Genomic DNA, 27,574 nt, shown 5'->3' with positions numbered 1-27,574 from the left:
GGGAAAAATTGTTTTGATGTAATCCATCCTTGTCACTGAACTGGATTATTGGAGTGTTTCAACCTTCCCAAAAAAACTGATTTTTATAACATATAATAAATACACTTGTATATGAATGGTTTATTTTTAAGCTATTGTCAGCACCCTCCCTTTCTTGTTGTTTTAAAAAAATCTCAGGAACCCTTCTAACAGAGAGGTGCAGCCTATATATAATTGTAGCAGTTTGGTTCATTAAATAGAATCTATATAATCCAAGCGCAAGTTAAAGGCATTTGTTTGTGATATATATATACTGCATATATATATATCTATATACTATATATATATATAAATACATAGATACATATACACATATACACATATATGTGTGTATATATATATATATATATATATATATATAACCTACCGTTCAAAAGTTTGGGGTCACTTAGAAATTTCCTTATTTTTTTTTAAAAAAGCACTGTTTTTTTCAATGAAGATAATATTAAATTAATCAAAAATACACTCTATATATTGTTAATGTGGGAAATGATTATACTACAGTAGCTGCAAATGTCTGATTTTTAAAGGAATATCTACATAGGTGTATAGAGGCCCATTTCCAGCATCCATCACTCCAGTGTTCTAATGGTACAGTCTAATGGTGTTTGCTAAGCGCATTAGAAGACTAATGGATGATTAGAAAACCCTTGAAAACCCTTGTGCAATTATGTTAGCACAGCTGAAAACGGGTTTGCTCTTTAGAGAAGCTATAAAACTGGCCATCCTTTGAGTTAGTTGAGTATCAGGAGCATCACATTTGTGTGTTCGATTATACTCTCCAAATGGCCAGAAAAAGAGAACTTTCATGTGAAACTCTGCAGTCTATTCTTGTTCTTAGAAAAGAAGGCTATTCCATGTGAGTAATTGCCAAGAAACTGAACATTTCCTACAACGGTGTGTACTACTCCCTTCAGAGAACAGCACAAACAGACTCTAACCAGAGTATAAAGGGAAGTGGGAGGCTCTGGTGCACAACGGTGCAAGAAGTCAAGTACATTAGAGTCTCTAGTTTGAGAAATAGATGCCTCACAAGTCCTCAACTGGCAGCTTCATTAAATGGTACCCGCAAAACGCCAGTGTCAACGTCTACAGTGAAGAGGCGACTCCGGGATGCTGGCCTTCTAAGCAGATTGGAAAATAAAAAGCCATATCTGAGCCTGGCCAATAAAAGGAAAAGATTAATATGGGCAAAAGAACATGGACATTGGACAGAGGAAGATTGGAAAAAAGTGTTATGGACAGACGAATCGAAGAATTGAGGTGTTTGGATCATACAGAAAAACATTTGTGAGACACAGAACAAGTGAAAAGATGCTGGAAGAGTGCCTGATGCCATCTGTAGGAGGAGGTATCAGCGCTGGAGAAGACACCTGACGGTAAGTGACATCTCCTATTAGTAATACCTGGGACACTTAGCGCTGCCATAGGTGTCTGTGGCAACCCTAAGTGCCCCAGGTGCAGTGCGATGTTGTAGCCTACACTTAGCACTGGCAGGCTGCAGGCAGAGAAAATCCCTTTAGTACATACTGGGAAGCAGTATGTACAGGGATTTTTTCTTCCTTTTGCATTTGTAACCCCTTATCTCCCCTTAGTAAATAGAGCCCTAAGAGCCTGATTCAGCATTGCACTCAAGTATGAATGAGGGCTGCATCCACTGGTGTCACAAGGGGGGTGTGGGCCACACCAGGTGACACCATCCAAGGGAGTGACACCAAAATAGCAGAGATGTTCTGCTATTTTAGTGTCACCCCCTTGGATGGTGTCACCGAGCAGCCGCACTGCAGAGAGAGGCAGGGTAGAACCTTGGGGCTGCCAGCAGCTGCTGCTATGCTGAGCAAGCCTGGCTTACTCAGCGGAGCAGCAGCTGCGGGGCAGCCCGGCCCCCAGCCTCTTCCCTGCCTCTAAGCAAATTGAGTCAATCCTGAGAAAAGGGGTCGTGACATGCGATCATGCCACCAAGTGTGGCACACATAAGTGGGCGTGGATACACATGAGGCCACACCCCCTTGCACAAGCAAAGGCTGAATGGGCATTACTGAGGAGCAATAGAGCATTCACATGTACGAGAAGAGTCCTGTGGGTGTGGTGTGGTGGTGTAGCGAAAGTTGTGTCCTATTGTGAGCTGTGCATTTGGAGTGTGCACACCAATGTCTGTCGCATCTTCTGCACCACGCATGGGGAAGGTTTCTACTGCAGTACTACCCCCTGCGGCCGGAGGACTGGGACAGGGGTGGATTGGGATGGAAAATCAGCCCGGGAAATTTTTGGAAGCAGCCCTGATGGGGGCGGGCTCTGTTGAGAGGGCGGGGTCTGAGGGAATGGGATACTCCCTCTTTATAGGCCCTGATTCTAAATTGAACACAGTTGCGGCTACTACTAACCCCTTGAATGGTGCACAGCCGTGCGTCTGCATCTGCAAGGACTGAGACACCTACTCTTATGGCCGGTACACACTAAATTATATATTGTCCGATCCGGACAGATTGAACGACATATTGGGAACATTGTCTAGTGTGTATCCTCAATTTAACTAACGATGCAGCATGGCACCCGCTATGGCGATGTTGCTCCCAACACCACCGCTGGTCCCATCACTGAGACTGTGCTCGTTAAATGTGTACCCAGCATTAACGCTACAAATGCTGCAATACTGCTTGGTGTACCTTTAGATGCCACCATCGCTTACGCCATCAAAACTTGCTCCAACCATATGCAGGTTGCATTTCATCACAGTATGGCCTCCAACATGATCGATTCAGCATCACTTATATATATACACAGTATATATATATATATATATATAAATATATATATTGTATACAGTATATATACACACACAAAATATATATGTGTGTGTATATATATATATATATATATACTGTGTGTGTATATATATCTATTGTATACAGTATATATATATATTATATATATACATACACACAGTATATATATATTGTATACAGTGTATATATATATATATACAGTATATATATTGTATACAGTATATATATTGTATACAGTATATATATATATACATACACACACAGTATATTAACGATACTGCCTTAGAACCTCTATACACTCCTTCCTATACCTTCTAATCCCTTGCCTATACATTCTAAGGATGACGCTAATTTGCGTACGCAGTCATACAGTAAATAAAGACTTAACACCTGGAATCTGTGGTTCCAAAGCACAAAGTATTATTCAAGTAAAAAGTACAGTCAGTTACACGCTATTGATCCAGACACAATTGATCGGCGCAAAGGAATTATACAGACCCAAGTACAGTATACATACGCAGTGCTTCCGGACCAGATGTTAGGCATCAGCAAGAAACCCCTTTGTCAATCAGCATTCAGCAAGAAGACTAAGACCCAGTGTTGGAGCACACATATTTATACCCCCCCGGAATAGACAAAACAATAGAGAAGTTTATTGCTGATGCCATTGGTTCCCAAGGGGGATACATCTTTTACAGAGCATTTAACAGGCTGATTCAAATAGACCCAACCCAGTCTCTAACAACTGGGGGTCTCTGGGTTTCCGCCTCATGCAACATCCTAACAGTTGTTCATTTTATATACATTTTGTTGCTTGAAGTCTCTGCGGTCCATAAGTTGAGAATGCATGATGCGATCTCCCCACCGATGATACCGGAATACTTTGGAAAGAGTACGCATCAGTACAAAACCAAACACGGCTTACTTATCATGTATAAAACCTTAGTTACCAAATAATCTTTATTTCACAGCATTTATACTAAATGAACAAACTTAAATCTTATACCTTAAAGCTTATGGAACCTTGTATGTAGATATGTAATGTGTGAGTATGCGGGGTTTGATATAAGGACGCTAGTTAAATTGGGACAGATGCGTGCGCATTTAGCTAATAAACAGCGTTTTCATATAGGATCTTATGCATTCGCTAATATGCGACTAGTTAACAGCGCAATTGTGTGTATTAATGTGTATATGAGAAATGGTGAAAGATGCAATCGCATGGTGCTATTAGTAATATCTCCATATGTACTTAATTGTGAGTTTATCTAAAATGGACAGTATATATATATATATAGTATACAGTATATAATATATATATATATACATACATACACACACACAGTGTATGTATAAAGTGTATATATATATATATACACACACAGTATATATATGTATATATATACACATCACAGTATATATATATATATATATATATTGTATGCAGTATATAATATATATATATAAATATTATATATATATATATATATATATATACACACAGTGTATGTATACAGTATATATATATATATATATATATATATATATATATATACACACACACACAGTATATATATATTGTATACAGTACATATTATATATACATAATATATGTATATATATATATATATATATATATAGATAGGCAGACATATATTAGATATAAATAATATAGTTTACTTACTGTAACAAATTAATTGGTCTGTAGGCTGTCCTGTCGGCACCTGTGTGCAGGATGCTGCTGTTCCATGCGTGCGTGTACATTGCCCTGCCGGTGTGTACATAACTCGTCCTGGAGGCGCCGAGGCGGGCCGCAAACAGCCTGGAGGCGGTGCCATCAGAAGTGACTGACAGGCATCCGCAAGGGCTTATGGGGGAGCTGCAGAGGTTGGGCATGCGCGGCAGCTCCCCGGCGTCTGCCATATTTGTTTAAGTGCAGACATCTGTAACGCTGCCCGATCGGAGCTGTCTGAGCTCCGATCGCGGCAGCTGGGATGACTAATCAGAAGGGTTGGTGAGGAATGGGGCTGTTGCTGGCATGTGCGGAAGCTGTAATGCTGCACGATCAAAGCTGAGCTCCAAGCGTGGCAGCTTGCAGCTGGGCGGGCAGAGGGGTTGGTGAGGGAAGGGCCGCTTCTAGCCCCTAAAGATATAATAAGGGACCGGCCCAGTGGGAAATGGCCCGGCTTCCCGGCGGCCCAATCCGCCCCTGGACTGGGAGCATTGCGATGGCATAGATGAATCCGGCTCAGAATACGCCCCGGATGCTCACATCGGCGTCCGGAATTGCGTCTGCCTTATGTGCGACTCAGGATCACATAGATAAAAAACACAAACCCGTTCTTATAACACAAACCCGTTCATATCTTGCTCTCTCTCTCTCTACCCTGTCCTGCCCCATAAGTACCCTAGGTATGATATTGGGTAGCAGATGAGGAATCTCTCATTTTAAACACATCACAGACAGTGTAATGGTTAGAATTTCTGCCTCACAGCACTGAGGTTGTGGGTTTGATTCCCACTACGGCCCTAACTGTGTGGAGTTTATATATTCTCCCCGTGCTTTCATTGGTTTCCCCCAGGTACTCCGGTTTCCTCCCACACTCCAAAAATATACTGGTGGGTTACTTGGCTCCAAACAAAATTGACCCTAGTGTGTATGTGTGTGTGCATGTGATAAGGAATATATAATGTAAGCTCCACTGGGGCAGGGACTGATGTGAATGGGCTATTTTACATACAACACACCGCAAAAAACGTCCAAAGCCGGATGGTTTTTTGCCGGCAATCAGTGCCTTTCACATGCAACGGCTTTGAGCCATTTTTAATATTGTGGTTTGTTTTCTTAATGTAGTAGGCATGCACAGCAGCAGCCCTAAAAAAAGATCATACTAGTTTATTATAAACAATAATTGAAAACCTGGTGTGTGTGAAAGCAAACATAGCAACATGAACTGTACTTCACTGACTTGCATTGACGGCACAGACATGGCACGGCATCCGTCCTTGTCAGTGGATATTCCCGGCTGTGACCCAGCGACCGTGCCATGTCTGTTCTATCAGAAGGACCCATCTTTTTACATAGTTCACCAGCAGCGGCTCCTGCCCCCTTACCTGAGGGGGGCTGCCGCTGCTGCTGGCTTGGGTCCCAGCACCTGCTCAATGACTCTGGTAGGCGTCAGGACCAGAGCATGAGCTGCGGTGGTGCCGTGCACGAGCGGCGGTGGCACAGCACATGGGCATGAGCGGTGGTGGCACAGCGCATGGGCATGAGCGGCAGTGGTGCCAAGCATGTGCACGCTTAATACCAGCTTCTCAGGGTTGCATTGGTTGCACCCTCTATTAGCCCTGTAGAAGAGAACTCAAATACAAAGGCGGGTGAGTTCTTTTTTGTTTGTATTTAAGTTTGCAATGTATAATGTCACTATTGTGTGTCCTGAGGAAGGGGACTGGACCCCGAAATGTCAATTAAAAGCACCTTATTTTTCACCATTTGAGAGCAGACTTGGAGTGCCACCTTTTTATCATTGATTATCACTATATGTACATATAATAATAATGCATTTTCTGCATTGTTCTGACAGGATTATTCACTAGTATATGAATATTCATGAACCATTAGGTGACAGCTTCCTCCTCTAGAGGTGTTGTTCAATGATTAAAAAAATAAATAAATGACATGCCCATTCATGCTGTTTACTTATTGCTATGAAACAGCGTATTATACATTAGAGAGGTGGTCCGGACTTTATGGCGATAGGAATAAGGGGCAGTAAAACGCTAGGTACAAACCGTGGAATCCATACATTTATGAATGGATATAATATCTCCTGACATGGTTATGTTGCAATAACACCCAAACGGGATGCAGTTATTATTCCGATGGACAGGTTGCCGGAAGTCGAAATACAGATGCCGCAATTCCGCCGAGTGTGCATAATACTGACGCTGATATTGAGATGGACATCAGACATCAGGATACCGGCGGTCGGGAATCCCAAACATCCAGATGGCGGGTAAGTATGAAGGTAAGCCAGGGATGGGGGGGTTAGGATTAGGCACCCCTGTGGGGATTTAGGGTTAGGAACCCCCCCGGGATAAAATCCAAGACTCTATGTTAGAGCACTCTTATAGCTAATAAGCAAAATTAAAATATAACTTTTAATGAATATTAAATTATAAACTTGGACTCACATGACAAACAAACACTGAACATTGTAAGAAAAGAAAATGTGAGGGAAAGAGAGAATAATTATCCCTATGAGAAAGGCGAAATATACATAAAACAATACAATATACATTCACAATAATGCACAATACTCAACAGTATTGATGCGACAAAGACAGTGTATAAAATACACCCAGGTCATAGAGATGTGTAAGGATTAATATTCAATATCAATATAATAAAGGAGACACATTCCTGTTATAAGAACAAGCTTAACCTGTAATAACAGAGTCCTTAGGTTTTAATAATAGATGACAGAACCTGTAAATGGATAAATTGATATATAAATATACCGTATAGTACAGAAAGAAGAAAATTAGGGGGTATAAAGAACCTGATCTGTCACAAAGTTCTGCTTCTTGCCATTATGCTTCATAGCAGAGAATGGGAAGTGAGAGACCCCGTGTGTCACAGTAACTCCACGAAATTAAAGTAAAGTCACAACCCTGTAGCAGGCATTCACTTCAAACTCCTATCTGTCATGCTAAATTAGCATTGGACAGAATAGGGGAAGAGGCTACTGGGCTGCAGGCGGGAGGTGAGAGAAATATAAAGTATAAAGTATACCAATAGTTGAAATCAATCATAACGGCCACAGAAAGAGATTAAGTTACAGTGGCCTTTATACCATATAGTACAGAAGGAAAAAAGTATGGGGTTGAAAGAGCCCGTGTCGTTAATGAGTTCTGCTGCTTCCCATCTTGCAATTGCAGAGGCTGGGGAGTGAGAGACTCATACTACACAGTAGCCCCAATAGAAATGTAGTCAATATCAAACCCCTTTAGCAAACATTAGTTTCTACCCCTTTAATGTCTTGCTGGTATGCCTAGGACAAAAATAAGGGGGAAATTACTCGGCTGCAAGTGGGGAGAGATAGGAATGTACAGCAAAGTATACCCTTTATCGATACAGGTATATAATCATACAAAATAGTAGAAAACTTCTTTGTGTATATATTGGATTACAATGTTTTAGAGGTATATAAAATGGCAATTCAACAATAATTTCAATCATGCAATTTTCTTTAACCAGATAAAAATATTGAATAGTCAGCCTCTTTGTTTAGGATCAATACTTTATCTGCTCTTACCTAACAAAGTAGCAGCTTGCCAATAAATCCAACAGAAAAGATAATGATAATTCAGTTATCCTAGAAAGTATATTTTCAGTTGTTATAGTGTAACAATATTAAATCCCAGGGACTGTATCTGGAATATAAGGACCATGGATACTCTAACTGAGTAGCTTGTCAACATATTATATCATGCAGCATTTGTTAATAAAGTGTTCATTGGTCGGTAAGTAAACCCTGAGAGTATATATAAACAACACATTGAATTACAAGCTAAGTTAGCATAATATAGCAGTATTAAATCAAAGGGAGTGCATCTGAAACCTAGGAACTATATACGCTGCATATAGGAATGGTCTAATTAAAGAAAATAATGAAATCCAAAGCGACCTGAGTGTAGGGGTGTCCTACATCGTGCACATGCAGGACATCCTGGAAACCGACGTGCGTTTCACCTGCGTGGCTTGTTCACGGAAGAATCAGCTACAGATGGATTGGAAACCACTGCTCATTATTTAGGGTAAGTAAACCAATCGGAAGCTGTAAAAGAAGACTGGCATTTATATCAGCCAGTCGCCAGAGGGCTTTGTTGCAAGCAAGACAGCCCAATCAGATAGCAGAGGCGGGATAAGAACGGAGGCTCGTACAGCTGCATCAACAGCTTGTAATGAGCGGCTAGTCTTTCACTCAGGAAAGGAATGAGAGTGACATCATCCTCTAGCCAGCTACATAGTATGATCAACGGAGAATATCTAAACGTATAAATACTGTGTAATCGGAAGAAAGATAGATAAGGGAATCGGGAAAGAAAGGAGGAATAAGCATATTGCATAGTAATAAATTGAAGTTCAGAGTAACTGTCTGTAATGTCAGATATCTGATATGAGGACAGAGACAGTGAAGCTTCTCATTTAACCATTAGTCTCCCACTATCCTACAACTTTAAAATAATTAAAAAGTAGATAAACTTAAACTATGAATAACCATCTTACAGCAACCAAAATCATCACATTGATGTAGCGCATCGCATCACATTTAAGGATACAGTCTAAGTCCATATGACATGTCGAAGGTTGATCTCATCAATCAAAAGATATCAATTAAACCAATAATATTAGTACATTGATCTTATGAATTAATAGAACTAGATACTCAAGTGAGTGTGCGTTTAAGTGATACACTTAAACAAAACCAAAGGTTACATTTAACCTTAAAAGAATAACAATAAATTATAGAAAAGACAAGAAGGAAGAGAATAGTGAATCAATGTGAAAAAGATTTTAAGGCATAGTCTATACGTTGAATAAATCAAGTTAATAATAAATAATGATGTGCAAAAAAGGAAATATTGATTTTATTTAATTTCTGTGTAAGAGCACAAAGCTACAGACAAGATACAGAATAATGTATATGTAGAATGAAAGAAAAAAGCATACAAACATATATGCATCAGAACGTGTATTACACATGCATGAGCACATATATACATGTACACCCATACAGGTATACCAAAAATTAAGATAATTGTTAATCGAGGTAGAAATAGCTTAGAATATAAGAAATATACAAAGTGGAAATAAGAAACAATGATAAAAAGAGAAAGATAGTGTCTAAAAATAAGATGTAAGGTGAATAAATAGATACATGTTTCTCAGTGGATCATGACTAATATAGATTAATGTGTTGCCTGAATAAAAATAATATATTCCAAAATAAAAATAAATATAAATATAAATTAAAAATAAATAGAAATAAAAATAAATATAAAAATGAAACTAAAAATAAAAATATAAAAATCCCTTAATGAAAATCAACTGAATCTTAAATTTACTTGGGAAATGAGTAACAACACAATCACCTTCCTAGATCTGAAAATTGACAAAAACATCATTGGCGAGATAACCACTGATCTTTACAGGAAGATAACAGCTACCAACAGTATTCTACATCGGACGAGCTGCCATTATCCACCCACATTATCTAATCTTCTGAAAGGGGAGTTTTTGCGGCTTAGACGCAATTGTTTGGATGACTCCGCTTTCCGCAAACAAAGTAAAGAAATGACCATGAGACTTCTCAAAGGGGGGTACAGTCACCGTATGATCAAAAAAGCAAGATATTATGCCAACCAGACCAACCGAGACAATCTTATTTTTCCTTCTCGAAAATTCTCTAAGGAAACTGGGGATATCAGATTCATAAGGGACTACTGGAAAGAATGGCGTGAAATAAAAAAGATCATACAAAAACATTGGTCTATTCTCCTTTCTGATTCAGATTTAGAGAAACATCTGGGAGCATCTGTTTCCGTGAGCTGGAGATGAGCTAGGAATCTTAGAGACCACTTGGTCCATAGCCATTTTGAGAATATCAGGAAAAAGAGTCCTAAACTCACAGGAACGTATCCTTGTGGAGAGTGTAAGGCCTGTACTCACATTGTAAAAACGAATAAGGTTAAAGACAAATATGGCAACATCTTTCAGATAAAAAAATTAATGAATTGTAAAACCATAGGAGTCATTTACTGTTTGTTTTGTGATTGTGGCCTTAAGTATGTGGGTATGACCACTAGAAGTTTAAAGGTACGCATTCTGGAGCATATAGGTAATATCAGGAATGCTAAAACAGACTTAATCAAAATGAAGAGGATTTCATCAGTGGCCCGACATTTCCATCTCAAACATAATGGAGAACCCAGAAGCTTAAAAGTCTTTGGCCTTGATAGAATCCATATGGGGATTCGAGGGGGAGATCTAACCAACACCCTTTTGAAGAAAGAAACTGAATGGATCTTTAAATTGGGGACCATGGTTCCACATGGACTCAATGAATACAACAGCTATAGTCCATTCTTGACCCATTAGTTTCAATATATTAGTCTCTAGTTGGTGATTCTCTTATACTATTAGAGAATTTTCACCGACAGTTGTATCACTGTCTTTATTAATTTTTTGTTATATCAGTTTATCTCACTCTGATTACTCTTTTATTTTTCTCTCTGTATTTACTTTTAGTTTCATTTTTATTTTTACTTTCATTTTCATTTTTATATTTATTTTTATTTATATTTATTTTTATTTATATTTATTTTTATTTTAGAATATATTATTTTTATTTTTATTCAGGCAACACATTAATCTATATTAGTCATGATCCACTGAGAAACATGTATCTATTTATTCACCTTACATCTTATTTTTAGACACTATCTTTCTCTTTTTATCATTGTTTCTTATTTCCACTTTGTATATTTCTTATATTCTAAGCTATTTCTCACTCGATTAACAATTATCTTAATTTTTGGCATACCTGTATGGGTGTACATGTATATATGTGCTCATGCATGTGTAATACACGTTCTGATGCATATATGTTTGTATGCTTTTTTCTTTCATTCTACATATACATTATTCTGTATCTTGTCTGTAGCTTTGTGCTCTTACACAGAAATTAAATAAAATCAATGTTTCCTTTTTTGCACATCATTATTTATTATTAACTTGATTTATTCAAAGTATAGACTATGCCTTAAAATCTTTTTCACATTGATTCACTATTCTCTTCCTTCTTGTCTTTTCTATAATTTATTGTTATTCTTTTAAGGTTAAATGTAACCTTTGGTTTTGTTTAAGTGTATCACTTAAACGCACACTCACTTGGGTATCTAGTTCTATTAATTCATAAGATCAATGTACTAATATTATTGGTTTAATTGATATCTTTTGATTGATGAGATCATCCTTTGACATGTCATATGGACTAAGACTGTATCCTTAAATGTGATGCGATGCGCTACATCAATGTGATGATTTTGGTTGCTGTAAGATGGTTATTCATAGTTTAAGTTTATCTACTTTTTAATTATTTTAAAGTTGTAGGATAGTGGGAGACTAATGGTTAAATGAGAAGCTTCACTGTCTCTGTCCTCGTATCAGATATCTGACATTACAGACAGTTACTCTGAACTTCAATTTATTACTATGCAATGTGCTTATTCCTCCTTTCTTTCCCGATTCCCTTATCTATCGTTTCTTCCGATTACACAGTATTTATACGTGTAGATGTACTCCGTTGATCATACTATGTAGCTGGCTAGAGGATGATGTCACTCTCATTCCTTTCCTGAGAGAAGGACTAGCCGCTCATTACAAGCTGTTGATGCAGCTGTACGAGCCTCCGTTCTTATCCCGCCTCTGCTATCTGATTGGGCTGTCTTGCTTGCAATCAAGCCCTCTGGCGACTGGCTGATATGAATGCCAGTCTTCTTTTACAGCTTCTGATTGGTTTACTTACCCTAAATAATGAGCAGTGGTTTCCAATCCATCTGTAGCTGATTCTTCCGTGAACAAGCCACGCAGGCGAAACGCGCGTCGGTTTCCAGGATGTCCTGCATGTGCACGATGTAGGACACCCCTACACTCAGGTCGTTTTGGATTTCATTTTTTTCTTTAATTAGACCATTCCTATATGCAGCGTATATAGTTCCTAGGTTTCGGATGCACTCCTTTTGATTTAATACTGCTATATTATGCTAATTTAGCTTGTAATTCAATGTGTTGTTTATATATACTCTCAGGGTATACTTACCGACCAATGAACACTTTATTAACAAACGCTGCATGATATAATATGTTGACAAGCTACTCAGTTAGAGTATCCATGGTCCTTATATTCCAGATACAGTCCCTGGGATTTAATATTGTTACACTATAACAACTGAAAATATACTTTCTAGGATAATTGAATTATCATTATCTTTTCTGTTGGATTTATTGGCAACCTGCTACTTTGTTAGGTAAGAACAGATGAAGTATTGAACCTAAACAAAGAGGCTGACTATTCAATATTTTTATCTGGTTAAAGAAAATTGCATGATTGAAATTATTGTTGAATTGCCATTTTATATACCTCTAAAACATTGTAATCCAATATATACACAAAGAGGTTTTCTACTATTTTGTATGATTATATACCTGTATCGATAAAGGGTATACTTTGCTGTACATTCCTATCTCTCCCCACTTGCAGCCGAGTAATTTCCCCCTTCTTTTTGTCCTAGGCATACCAGCAAGACATTAAAGGGGTAGAAACGAATGTTTGCTAAAAGGGTTTGATATTGACTACATTTCTATTGGGGCTACTGTGTAGTATGAGTCTCTCACTCCCCAGCCTCTGCCAATTGCAAGATGGGAAGCAGCAGAACTCTTTAACGACACGGTCTCTTTCAACCCCATACTTTTCTCCTTCTGTACTATATGGTATAAAGGCCACTGTAACATAATCTCTTTCTGTGGCCGTTTTGATTGATTTCAACTATTGGTATACTTTATATTTCTCTCACCTCCCGCCTGCTGCCCTGTAGCCTCTTCCCCTATTCTGTCCAATGCTAATTTAGCATGACAGATAGGAGTTTGAAGTGAATGCCTGCTACAGGGTTGTGACTTTACTTTAATTTCGTGGAGTTACTGTGACACACGGGGTCACTCACTTCCCATTCTCTGCTATGAAGCATAATGGCAAGAAGCAGAACTTTGTGACAGATCAGGTTCTTTATACCCCCTAATTTTCTTCTTTCTGTACTATACGGTATATTTATATATCAATTTATCCATTTACAGGTTCTGTCATCTATTGTTAAAACCTAACGACTCTGTTATTACAGGTTAAGCTTGTTCTTATAACAGGAATGTATCTCCTTTATTATATTGATATTGAATATTAATCCTTACACATCTCTATGACCTGGGTGTATTTTATACACTGTCTTTGTCGCATCAATACTGTTGAATATTGTGCATTATTGTGAATGTATATTGTATTGTTTTATGTATATTTCGCCTTTCTCATAGGGATAATTATTCTCTCTTTCCCTCACATTTTCTTTTCTTACAATGTTCAGTGTTTGTTTGTCATGTGAGTCCAAGTTTATAATTTAATATTCATTAAAAGTTATATTTTAATTTTGCTTATTAGCTATAAGAGTGCTCTAACATAGAGTCTTGGATTTGGTCTTTGGACCTTCTCCCCCTGTTTTGTATTCTGTATCCCCTTACTCTTAGTAGCACCACTACAACTCCTATATATTTACAAACGTGTTGATGGGAACACTGTGGAGATAGCTTCTTCTTTCTCTTAAGCTTTGAGTGATTAATACTAATAATATCTTTGAATTCAAACCTGATATTATGGTGATACTATTACCTGTGCAGTGAGTCCCTTCCCTTTCCCCCTTCCTGTTACTTTATCACACCCCCCCGGGATTGTTAGCGTGTGGGGAGAGGGGGTTAGGGTTCGGCACCCCTGGAGGGATTTAGGGTTAGGCACCCCCCCGGGATTGTTAGCATGCGGGGAGAGGGGGTTAGGGTTAGGCACCCCTGGGGGGAGGTTAGTGTTAGGCACCCCCCCGGGAGACATAGGATTAGGGGGTGGGGGGCAAGGGATGGTTAGATTACTTACCTAGTGGAGGCGGAATCTCCTGCTATCGGGCTTCTGGAGGTGGTATTTGAACAAGCGGCTAAAAAGCCATCCGGGTTTCAAAACCATTCCGACCCAAACTCAGTTGGATGCTTTAGGCTGTGTTGAATCACCTGAACGTCATGTCAAATCCAATGACAATGCTTTCTGTTATTTATCCTGTATTACTTACCCATTCCTACTGTTAAAGAATAAATAGCTGCAGGATCTCTGAGCTTGAAATAGATTGTTGCCTGTTAGTGTGGTAGTGTCCAAAGCCTTCAGTATTCGGCCTTAGGCAACCATGTATATTCACTAAATAAATAATTAGTAACATACTGTACTATTTCATCCACCATCCCCCAGATCTGGTAGTGATGACCCCACTGCTGCCCCTCTTACACTTTGCAGTACGGTAACCACAAGCAGCCCCATAGTTTGGCTTATAAAAAGTGACCAAACATGTATTTAAAAGATACATTGTAAGAAAGAGTTGTTCTATCACCGAGAAGGGTGTTATATTAGGTTATAAGCACAAGTGGTAAATATAACCTTAGAGTCTCTGTTTGCTATGTAGATGCCGGCTATGGGATGGAGAAAGTGCTGGGCCAGTCTAACAAGTATATCTTGCATGAGGCTTCTCTGAGCATGCCCAGACAAGTGGCAGTACAGATATTCGCCTATGCAAATTTGCATGATTCTGGCACTTCGGTGCACTTGTAGAGATGGGACTGGGAAGGAGGGGGCTTTCTAATCCAGGCCGAGTACAGTACAATGTTTTGTGTAAGACCCGGTTACAGATGCATATATGCCTAATTTGCCGGGCGGCATTACGAGGTAGAAAGGACGGGGGGCAGAGGAGTGCGGACATAACCCCTAGATGAAGAGTGCAAAGAGCACAGCCTGTAATTACCAAACCTCCATCCTCATCCTCCCCCTGTTTGTTGGGACAGGCTCTGTCTTTCTGTGTGCTGTGAACTCTATGTTGGCTGGTGTCAATGTGCAGTGGCAGTGTGCTGTGAACCCTTTGCTGGTCGAGGTAGAGGGGCCACGTGCCATGAACTTTCTGCCGGCCAAGATGAGGAAACCGCGTGCTGTGAACTCTTTGCCAGCCATGGTCGAAGTGGAGGGGCCGTGTGCTCTGAACTCTTTGCCAGCCAGGTTTGAGGTGGAGGGGCCATTTGATGTGAACTCTTTGCCAGCTGTGGTCGAGGTGGAGGTGCCGTGTGCTGTGTACTCTCTACTGGCCGGGGTCGAGGTAAGGAAGCTGTGTGTTGTGAACGCTCTTCCAGCCGGGGTCGAGGTGGAGGGGTCGTGTGCTGTGTACTCTCTACTGGCTGGGGTCGAGGTAAGGAAGCCGTGTGTTGTGAACTCTCTTCCAGCTGGGGTCGAGGTGGAGGGGTCATGTGCTGTGTACTCTCTACTGGCTGGGGTCGAGGTAAGGAAGCGGTGTGTTGTGAACTCTCTTCCAGCCGGAGTCAAGGTGGAGGGGCCATGTGCTGTGAACTCTTTGCCCGCCGGGGTCGAAGTGAAGAAGCCGTAGTGTTGTGAACTGTCTGCCAGCCTGGGTCGAGGTGGAGGGGAAATGTGCTGTGAACTCTCTTCCGGTTGGGGTCGAGGTGGAGCGGGTGGCTGGGATCCTCTTTCTGGTGGAGGTTGTATCTATACAGTACTCTGCATGTCCAGCCGGCCTAAGTGCCGGACGGTGTTAGGAAAGTATTTTTGATGGGCGCTTTGCCTTTTTAATGGGTGAAGCACCCATCAAAAAGACCCTGGCTAGAACACTGGCCTGAGAAAGTAAAATTATGTCTAGGTGAGTAAGGGCAGGTTCACATTTCAGTTGTTGGTGATGACGATGATGGTCAGTTGCAAATGCATGGCTCATACTGAGGAACTCTCTTCCTTGCTCATGCTGCATATATTAAGGTTTTGTCTGCAAGTTTTAGCAAAACTACATTTTCATGCATGAGACGGAGAGATGTTTCTGCTGTGTCAGAGATTTTTTATTTTTATATTTTAATCATCCCTAATAGTGAGTGCATGTTTTGCAACCAAAACAAGTGATTAAAACATGAGCGTAAGTGTATGTGACCTATGCCGGGCATCAATCCGGAGTGTACTGTATACTTTCTGCATATAGCTTGTGATAGCTGCAGCTCACCTATGCACGATATATGCAGGACATTCCCTGTTTTATCCATAAGATGCAGAAGAGTCCAGTGATGTAATTAGTATTATATAGTATACACCAGGGCCGGATTAAGGTCTGTGGGGTCCCCAGGGCAACAAACGTGTGGGGGCCCCTATATACCACCATCCCCTGTAGTAATGCCCCTTATGCACATGCAGTGCCCCCAGTAGAGGTCCCCCTATGCAGTGCCCCCAGTAGTGCCCCTTATATAGTGCCCCCAGACCCAGTAGTGGTCCCCCCTATGCAGTGCCCCTTATATAATGCCCCAGTAGTGGTTCCCCTATACAGTGCCCCCATTAGTGCACCTTATATAGTGCCCCCAGACCCAGTAGTGTCCCCCCACCTATGCAAGTGCCCCTTATATAATGCCCCAGTAGTGGTCTCCCTATACAGTTCCCCCATTAGAGGACCTTATATAGTGCCCCCAGACCCAGTAGTGTCCCCCCTATGCAGTGCCTCTTATATAATGCCCCAGTAGTGGTCCCCCTATACAGTGCCCCCAGTAGTGCCCCCAGACCCAATAGTGGTCCCCCCTATGCAGTGCCCCTTATATAACTCCCCAGTAGTGGTCCCCCTATACAGTGCCCTCAGTAGTGCCCCTTATATAGTGCCCCCAGTCCCAGTAGTGGTCCCCCCATGCAGTGCCCCTTATATAGTGCCCCAGTAGTCCCCCCTTATGCATTGCCCTCAGAAGTATTCCCCCCCTATACACTGCACCCAGTAGTAGCCCACCCATATTCAGTGCCGCCAGAAGGTTTCCTATGCATTGCCCCCAGTGCCCCCATGAAGTGGCCCCCCCTATGCAGTGCCCCTTACACACGCAAAAAAAAAACACCACAACTTACCTGAATCCCCGCTCCAGACGCGACCGCCGCTGTCCGCTCCGCCTCCTCTTCTCCTGCAGTATAGGAGAGACATCAGCGTCATGACGTCACTCCCATCATCACCTGGGGGGGAGCCGGAAGACAGAGATCATAAGTGAGCTTCAGCCGGCTCCCTCCATTGAAGCAGCCAATGAGAGTCTGTGTGACTCTTATCGGCTGCTGTAACATACACACAGCTGCCGCCGGCAGCTGTATGTTTGTCACTGTGTAGTGTGGCCGCGCTCACTGCGCGGTCTACACTACATTAGCGGCGGGGACACTAGTGGCGGGTGAAGCCACCGGCTGCACCACTGCTAGTGGGGGCCCCTCTGTGTGTGGGGGCCCATTGATGACCGCCCCTGTCACCCCCCCTTAATCCGCTCCTGGTTTACAGTACAATACCATCAGACAAATAGTATAAACCTTATCATGACAAGTGTAAATATAGTACTGTACACCTCAATCACAAAGCACACTGCAAATCACAACAGTGACAGGTCCAGGTTTATCTGGTGGCAGAACAATTCTGCATGTATAGGTCACATTAATGATCAGCCTCCTGCCCCTTTAGATCCACTCCGTTCATCAACGTGAGCTTTGCCGTTTTAGAATCTTTTAAAACTTGAGCTATTAAAGAAAGGGAGAGAACTTCAGGACTTTCTATATTACATGTGCAACTTTCAGGTGCAAGATGCCGGATAGTACAAGACATGGCTTCTGCCAACTTAAGGGTCGATTAAATAGTGCGTTATGCCCAGGATGTACAGTGTCAATAGAGTGGAAATGGCAACAATGGCACATCATATGTCCTCGGTTACACCACCCAAAATCGAAGACTTTTATTTGTAGCACCCTTGGGCTGCATAACGCCCCTCTCACACGCGCTTTGGGTGGTGATGGGGCTGCCTACAGAGCCCTGCACTCTGTGCTGCCACACCGGTCACACACCTCTAGTTACAGCTCTGGCGGCATATGCTCAACTTACTCGTGGGCAATGTCACAATGTAAGTGTTATTACCCTCATGCAAAGCAAGAAATGTGTATAAAATTTACAGTCTCTAGTCCCTTATCTCCTTTCCATAAACCTTTCGATACAAAATTGTGTTCCTCCAAAAAGGCCACCACCTTGCCGGGCAAAACAAAGCATTTGGCAAATTGTCATGTACTATACAGGTCATGTGGGCAGGTTAAGTGTATCCACAGTCTATGAAGTAGCTGGAACACCAGTTCTAAACAGGCATGTCAGATTATACCAGGAATGATGGTAGTAGAACTTTACATTTAGCTGGGTACAATTGAGTGCCATCAGAATAATATACAGTATTACACACATATACAGTGGGCAGCAAAAAAAATAAGATTTACTATAAAAGGAATCAGCAACACTGCACTGGATATATCACAGCTGTGAGCGAGTTAAGATGTTTAACCCTTCTGGAGTCACACTGTCATGTCATTATTACCATGAGCTTTACAATCTCACAGTAAAGCAGTTAATGGTTGACAATGAGCTAAACCAGAAGGATATAACCCAATATTTCTGCATTAACGGGAAGCAGATTTGGTGATATTTGGAACAAAGTGAACTAGAATATATTGCACCAGCTGTAGTCACAGATAATTGGTCTGCCAGAAGACCAGAGACATTGTGATCTTGACTCATTTATTTGATTCAAGAATTAAGCAAGCGACTTGTAAGCAGTAATAATATGTAGAGTCAGAATTAGTGAATGTTTTTACTCTTCTTGACCTCAGACAGAGCTACAACCTGTGTTTGAAACATTTATGGGTCTATGTATGCATGGACCCACCTGTTTTTGTTTTGGTCTTGGCAAGACCACCCTCAAGTGTTTTGGTCCAATTTCGGTTTTGGATTCTTAAAATAGCTAAAATCATGTCATTTGGACCTGTTTACATGCAAGCCAAAAGCAGAGACTCGCTTTTTGAAAGCGAGTTACAGGAGACCCGAGCCGGGACTTGGTTTTGCTTGGAACCCCAAAAGTGATCCGAGCCGTTACTCCATTCATCTCAGAAACCCCAAAGTTCGGGTGTATAATTTTTCAGGGAAACCTCTCATCTCTACTATGTATGTTTAACGTGACCAATGAAAAACAATTACAGCCTTCAAATAGACACACCCCCTGTATGCAAGATCCAAAGTCCCTGACGAAGCACAGTGTGATTGGTTATGGAAAATGCATCGGACACACCCCCTAACACTCCCACTGCAAACCAGAAAGTGTGTGGAGTGTGTAAACCTTCAGCGGCCCTGACAGCGTGGACCCCGGGAAGTGAATTACCACCGAAAGGAACTCATCAGCAGTGTGCACTGGGAACACAGCTCTCTCTACCAGTGGCTGCAGAACAACCGCCCGGCTTACCGATAAGACCATACAATCCCCTCTACACACTGGACGGTATACACATCGGTCAATTAAACAAATAAGATCCAAGGTAGGAGACACATTTTGCAAACCACAAGTGGACACAAATTGACTGTTCAATACATAGGCTGCACACAGGGGCATTACAAGAGAGAAGGGGGCCCATGTGCAGTCTCCATCCGGGGGTCCCTCCTCTCTCTCCGGCGGCCGGCAGTGCATGCTAGATGCGTTTACTCGCACCCAGTGTATGCAAATTCAGCTAAGTGACAGCACGGCAGGCGATCGCACCGCAAGGCATAAGCATGCTCACTTTGTTTTGGCGTGCGATCACTTTGTGTATGTAGACGCCCATGAACTTGTCTTAAGACGCCCACTTGAGGCTGCTGCCTGCTGATTCCAATGTGCAGCTTTGGGATTCCCCCATGCAGCTACCTGGGGCCCCCCTCCTTGACAGCCCTCTGCTCGGTACCCTCAAGTCTGGTGCCCAGGGCACGTGCCCCCCTAGCTCCCCCCCTTGTTGAGGCCCCATATTTAGATTAAATTACACAATAATGATAGGAACACATTATGCTGTAGTATGTGTCACATACATCTAATACTGTACTCATACATCTAATACTGTACTCATATCCTGTTTATTTTCAGCTCCACCTAGGAGACAACCTCCTGAAAGGCAGCCGTTACACCCTGATGATGAAAGGACAGGCATTATACTATAAAGTCATTTATTATAGAGATTGTCTACAAAACAACATTAGACAGTATCAACGTCACCCGCGCATGCAGGGGGGGTTTCTGAGTACCTAGCTGCGCAGCTGAACTTTTTGGTTTTTTTTTAAAAGAGAAGCTCAGGCAACTGTTCCTGCTGTCATACTGTGCTGGCTGTAGGGGGAGCTGCAGTGGCAGCGCACAGTCCCTCCTAGGCAGTTCACATGGCAGCACCAGCATTGTGAGACGCTGAGAGGGAGCTGCTGCCGGGTGACAGAGATCTGATGGTACTGCCGGCAGTCTCTCCTGGACTTGAGCTGCACTGCTGGTCTGTGTATAACATGTGGGGTGTAATGATGCCACAGCTGTATTTATTTGTGTTTTTAAGGGAGAGGTGTGTGTCAGTGTAGTCTTTGTCAGTGTGCATGTCTGTGTCAGTTTGTGAGTGTGTCAGTGTCAGTGTGTGTGTCTGTAGTCTGTGTCAGTGTGTGTGTATGTTTGTAGTCTGTGTCAGTGTGTGAGCGTGTGTGTGTCAGTTTGTCAGTATGTGAGTGTGTGTCTGTAGTCTGTCAGTGTGTGTGTGTCTGTAGTCTGTGTCAGTGTGTGGGTCAGTGTGTGTCTGTAGTCTGTTTGTGTGTCTGCAGTCTTTTAGATTTTTTTTTGTCATTGATTGTGTAACCTAGTATTTGGAAACCCCCCTTTGCAAATCCTGGGTTTGCCACTGAACGTTATTCCATTATCAAATATTTGCATGTTGTTTTTGGTTTCAAGGCTCATCACGTCTAGGCAGACAGCAGCCCCCTAAATCCACCTCCATCTTGAATGCCGTAAATTGAGGGTGAGGGTGACACACTGATTACAGCCAAGTTGGATCCATCTCCTGTAGAGGTTTCCGGTAAGGGATAATTATCCTGTAACGTGGAAACAAAAAAGTCATATTGTAAAAAAAAACTTTCACTTAATCTTTCTCCACTTTATCTCTCTCTTCAGTATTTGATATATATATATATATATATATATATATATATATATATATCCCTCTAATTTTTAAAACACAAATTGTGATGTTATACAGGCATTGGGGTTGAAATATTAAGCAGTGGAAAGCATGGATAAATGGACCAGTGGAGAAGTTGCCCATAGCAACCAATCAGCTTGGATGAAGCATTTATCTAGAAAATTCTATTAAATGATAATCAGAAGCTTATTGGTTGCTATGGGCAACTTCTACACTGGGCCACTTCTCCAATCACTTCACGGCTTAATACATCAACCCCTTTGTTATTAAACATACAGTTACAGGCTGATTGTTTGGTATTTCATCTCTACAAGGTTTGATACATCTCCACCTAATTGTGACAATGCAAAGTGGTAATTACTACATGCACAGTAATGATGCTGGTCTCTACTATAAAGACTGCTATATCAAACATTTTTCCCCATCTGCATTACTGCACAGAAGTATATGGGGTTCCGGACTATAGCCAGACAGTAATTGTCTATCTAGACAATGTCTAGATAGACACCAGTTGTTAGACAGTTAATAGTTAGACAAGGATAAAAGTTCGACACAGACAAAAGTAAGACACACTAAAGTTAGACATGTAAAAAGTTTGACAAGTACAAAAGATCGACACAAAAATGGTCGACACATTTATTATTAATATTTTTTTTTAAGGATTAGGGTCAGTGTTAGGGTTAGGCACTTACTGGAGGGTTAGGCGCTTACCCCCACGGTTAGGCACTTACTCAGATGGTTAGGGTTAGGCACCAGGAGGGAGGGTTAGGGTTAGGGTGAAGTTTAGGCCAATAAAAAAATTGTTGACCATATTTGTGTCGACCATTTTCATGTCAAACTTTTGACCCTGTCTACCTTTGTACCTGTCGATCTTTTTACATGTCTAACTTTAGTGTGTTTGACTTTTGTTTGTGTCTAACGTTTTTCCCTGTCTAACTATTGACTGTCTAACATCTGGTGTTTATCTAAACATTGTCTAACTAATTACTTTCTATCTCTTATACCACACCCGTATATGGTCGCCCGCCTTTGTTATAAAAAAACCCCATCAACACACACTAATAACTTTCTTCTATTGACAGACTCTGAACTATCGCTCTTTGGTGACAGCAGCTGACATGAGCCAAACGCACCTGGTGATGATGAACAACTGGTGAATCTAGAATGACTTCCAATTAGAACCCGTGGTGGCCACAACAGCAGAAGTGGGGAGGTGAGCATCAAATGTTACTGCTGTGATTGTTGGTAAACAGCAGATGTTATTACTGTATTTGTTGTTAATCAGCAGGAGTTATTACTGTATTGTTGTTAATCAGCAGGTGTTATTACTGTGATGTTGGTACTTAGCAGGTGTTATTGCTGTGATGCTGGTACTTAGCAGGTGTTATTGCTGTGATGTTGGTACTTAGCAGGTGTTAGTGCTGTGATGTTGGTACTTAGCAGGTGTTATTGCTGTGATGTTGGTACTTAGCAGGTGTTAGTGCTGTGATGTTGGTACTTAGCAGGTGTTATTGCTGTGATGTTGGTACTTAGCAGGTGTTAGTGCTGTGATGTTGGTACTTAGCAGGTGTTAGTGCTGTGATGTTGGTACTTAGCAGGTGTTATTGCTGTGATGTTGGTACTTAGCAGGTGTAATTGCTGTGATGCTGGTACTTAGCAGGTATTATTGCTGTGATGTTGGTACTTAGCAGGTGTTATTGCTGTGATGTTGGTACTTAGCAGGTGTTATTGCTGTGATGTTGGTACTTAGCAGGTGTTATTGCTGTGATGTTGGTACTTAGCAGGTGTTATTGCTGTGATGTTGGTACTTAGCAGGTGTTATTACTGTATTGTTGTTAATCAGCAGGTGTTATTGCTGTGATGTTGGTACTTAGCAGGTGTTATTGCTGTGATGTTGGTACTTAGCAGGTGTTATTGCTGTGATGTTGGTACTTAGCAGGTGTTATTGCTGTGATGTTGGTACTTAGCAGGTGTTATTGCTGTGATGTTGGTACTTAGCAGGTGTTATTGCTGTGATGTTGGTACTTAGCAGGTGTTAGTGCTGTGATGTTGGTACTTAGCAGGTGTTATTGCTGTGATGTTGGTACTTAGCAGGTGTTATTGCTGTGATGTTGGTACTTAGCAGGTGTTATTACTGTGATGTTGGTACTTAGCAGGTGTTATTGCTGTGATGTTGGTACTTAGCAGGTGTTATTGCTGTGATGTTGGTACTTAGCAGGTGTTATTGCTGTGATGTTGGTACTTAGCAGGTGTTATTGCTGTGATGTTGGTACTTAGCAGGTGTTATTGCTGTGATGTTGGTACTTACCAGGTGTTATTGCTGTGATGTTGGTACTTAGCAGGTGTTAGTGCTGTGATGTTGGTACTTAGCAGATTACAATTGCTGTGATGGACTGAGGTAAGATCTTATGCAGATGACTGGTTGTCCATGGTTTTCCACCGGTGACTTTCAAAGGAAAAGCCACGGAACCGGTGCTGCTCCTCTTCAGATATCACTGGCTTCTCTGATGTCTCCGGTGGTATTAAGTCATCCAGTGTACGATCTTTAAGCATAGTAACTGGGGTCTATGAAGAGGAGACAAATTAGATTTGTCATGTAAACACAAAATAAATGCACAGTAATTGGGCTCTATGTCACTGTGTCATAATGAAGAATAATTAGGTAATGTGCAAACTCTGCTTACTATACTATATTATGCTATACCTGTATGTTGCATGATTATATAAGCAATCAATATATTAATATATTAGATACAACTATAAACTGCACATTAGGTGGTAGATATATGTATAGCAGTAACTAGATGCCTCACTGACTTTGGATTGCTGTATAATTACATTATAGAGTGGTTTTAGCCTGGGCATAACTACCATAGGTGCAAGGGGTACAGCTGCTATGGGGCCCAGAGCTGTGGGGGGCCCATCTTCCTTGTCAAAGTTACATGTGTTATATACATTTTTCACCATTAGGTGGTACATAGAGGCCCTTATAAACTTTTGCTATGGGACCTTCAAATTCCTAGTTACGCCCCTGCCCTTATACAATATCAATGCATGTGAAAGGAAGAATATTGCAGTAAATTGGTTTAAAAAAAGTAATATATACAGCTATTAATAAACATATAGTGTTCATGTTTTTGCATATGAATTACTAGCAAAGAGAGGTTTTAGGTCCTCTTACAATAACTGAAAGGAGATCTAAGATTCTAGCGTAGTACTGTAATGCCTCAGGTTCACCAGCAGGGGCAAAGTTGAAGAGAGAATTCCCACTTGTTAAGCTGCATAAACACATAACGATTTTGTTACCCACAATTTTATGAACGATTATCTGTCAGATTTTTTAAAGTGTAATGAACGATTTTTTTGAACTACAAACGATTTTTGCATATTCCCTTAATGAAAATCGTTCAGTTGGTCAGTCTGACTGAACTACAAACTACAAATGTGAATGCACATGAACGATAATCGTTCATCGTTTTAACTCAGAAAGTGAACAATTTTTACAACGATTGAACGAAAAAAGATATCGTTAATGATAGTCACTCAAAAAATCGCTGTGTGTATGCACCTATAATCTGACCGAAAATTGTTCATAAAATTGTTCATAAAATCGTTGGTAACAAAATCGTTGTGTGTGTATGCAGCTTTAGAGATTAATGGAATTTCAAAAACATTTCACAAAATATTCTCCTCATTCTGCAGTTGACCACAAAATTTTCACTGCAGTAATTTATCCGTATTGTAAGTGTCCCTAGTTCTACCCAACCACACCGCACAGCTATTATGAATTGACTGTCATCAGCCCAGACTTTTTACTATTGAATGCAACAAATAGTAGATACTCTGTAACAATGTTTCTCTCTGTTTTAATGTATTAAGGAGGTCATTCAGAGCCGCTCACTAGATGCGATCGCTCGCATCCAGCGTATGCAAATTTGTCAAAGTGACGGCATGGGAAGTGCTCGCTCGCAAAAGCATACGCACACCACTGTGCAAGCGATCGCTCTGTGTATGCAGACACCCATTAGTGTATGTAGGGACGCCCACTAGCGCACACGTCATCTCCGGGAAGTGTATTAAAACATTGGTACATCGTGGACCATAGGTAGTGAACGCAGCGCTTGTGGTTTCATTACCCTGCCACAAGCACTGCAAGGACTTCAGTGTAAAAAACAGGCATGTGACGAGTACTAATACGCTGTCTGTTAATTATGCACGCCTTAAAGCAGCATTGAAACACTCAGACACGCCTGCGTTCGCACCTCCACTCCCCCGTTATTAGTGTCCAGCCCCTGTTACCACCCAGAAACGGCCTCTCCTGTTACTCATTTCACTGGGCTGTCTTTGCTGGGCGAGAGAGCGGGCTGCGATCGCTCAGAGTAGTTCGCGCACGTGCAGAATGACACGTGCGCGTGCTCAAACCATCGGGCCGCTTGCGAGCGGCTCTGAATGAGCTCCTAAGTTCCACATGAATATGCCTGTGCTATATATCTTATTATAAGTTTATTAACTGCCACACAATAAATTGTATTTTTATTTAATTATATTCAGACCTTTCTGAGTGATATAACTATAGGACGTCTGAGCTCCTTTTCTCTTTTTTATGTTGTACCGATATATATATATATATATATATATATATATATATATATATATATAGAGAGAGAGAGAGGGTCCACATCTCTCTTAAAGTGACAGCGACTGTGAAGTCCCTTATAATATTCTTTTAGTGAATCTGGTATACTAAGCATCAGGTATTGTGTACTCTGGGCCTGATTCACTACAGATCGCTATTGCGATCGCAGCTGCGATTACGCACGCAGACCCGCTGTGAAAATATGTGAATGAATGCTATCACAATGCTGTCACACAGCCGGCATAGAGATGCCCACTGCCGCCCACTACCGTTACCTCACATCATTGATACCTTGCAGTCCTGCGTATACTTCGGGAACATTGAGTAACATCGGTCCCTCACTCAGAATTACAACAGGTCTGACCTTACTCAGAAATTGCTAACCTCGTCGCACGCAGTATGTACACAAGCTGCATATGCCAATGTAGTGGCTAATTTATGCATGAACGGCAATCAAATGGAAAACATGCCTACGTTTCCCCAACCACTCCCCCATCACCACCCCCAAACGCTGACTACCTGTCAATCACTCTGCAATGGCTTACCATGCTCGGCGTGATCGCAGTGTGTTGCAATGTAGCCATCGCGCACAGCAATGCATATGCCGTACACAACAATCGCCCGACTGTGTACGCTGTTGCAATTGAGATTCGTAATGAATCAGGTCCTCTCTACACTTTTTTAGTATCTACGAGATAATAGGACTTTGTACATTCCTATACTGTTCATATACTTACGGGCTGCATTTTGAATGGGGGAGATGTCCTGCCAGCCTCTAGATCTTCCCAGTTAATGGGACAGAAAAAATTATGACCTCTGATTTTATAGTATAGGTGGTGCCTCCTATCTGGGCATTTGCATAAGAACTATGAAAGGAATAAACAGGAAAGTATAGAGTGTTAATGGCAGATAAGCACTAGCTGACCAATGTCATACCTTTTCCTTATGATACTTTATTCTCAGGATGACATGTATAAAATATTTATATATTACAACTACATTTGCTGATTACTTATACAAGGTAACTGCTATTCTTCTAGTAATATAAATATTTGTGATGTTACTTATCTGTCTGGGAATCGGTATGTAATGCCGGCAGCTGTTTAGTCACCGGATCAAATACCGACAGCGGCAGCCCGACCGGTCAGACTCCTGATAGGAGCAGGTAAGTCCTCTAACCCTGCCCTCAGCCCCCC

This window comes from Taudactylus pleione, unplaced genomic scaffold (assembly GCF_031769625.1).
Source record: "Taudactylus pleione unplaced genomic scaffold, aTauple2 ptg000656l, whole genome shotgun sequence".
Classification (NCBI taxonomy): Eukaryota; Metazoa; Chordata; class Amphibia; order Anura; family Myobatrachidae; genus Taudactylus; species Taudactylus pleione.
The sequence above is the reverse complement of the archived record's forward strand: the minus strand, read 5'-3'. Positions refer to the sequence as shown.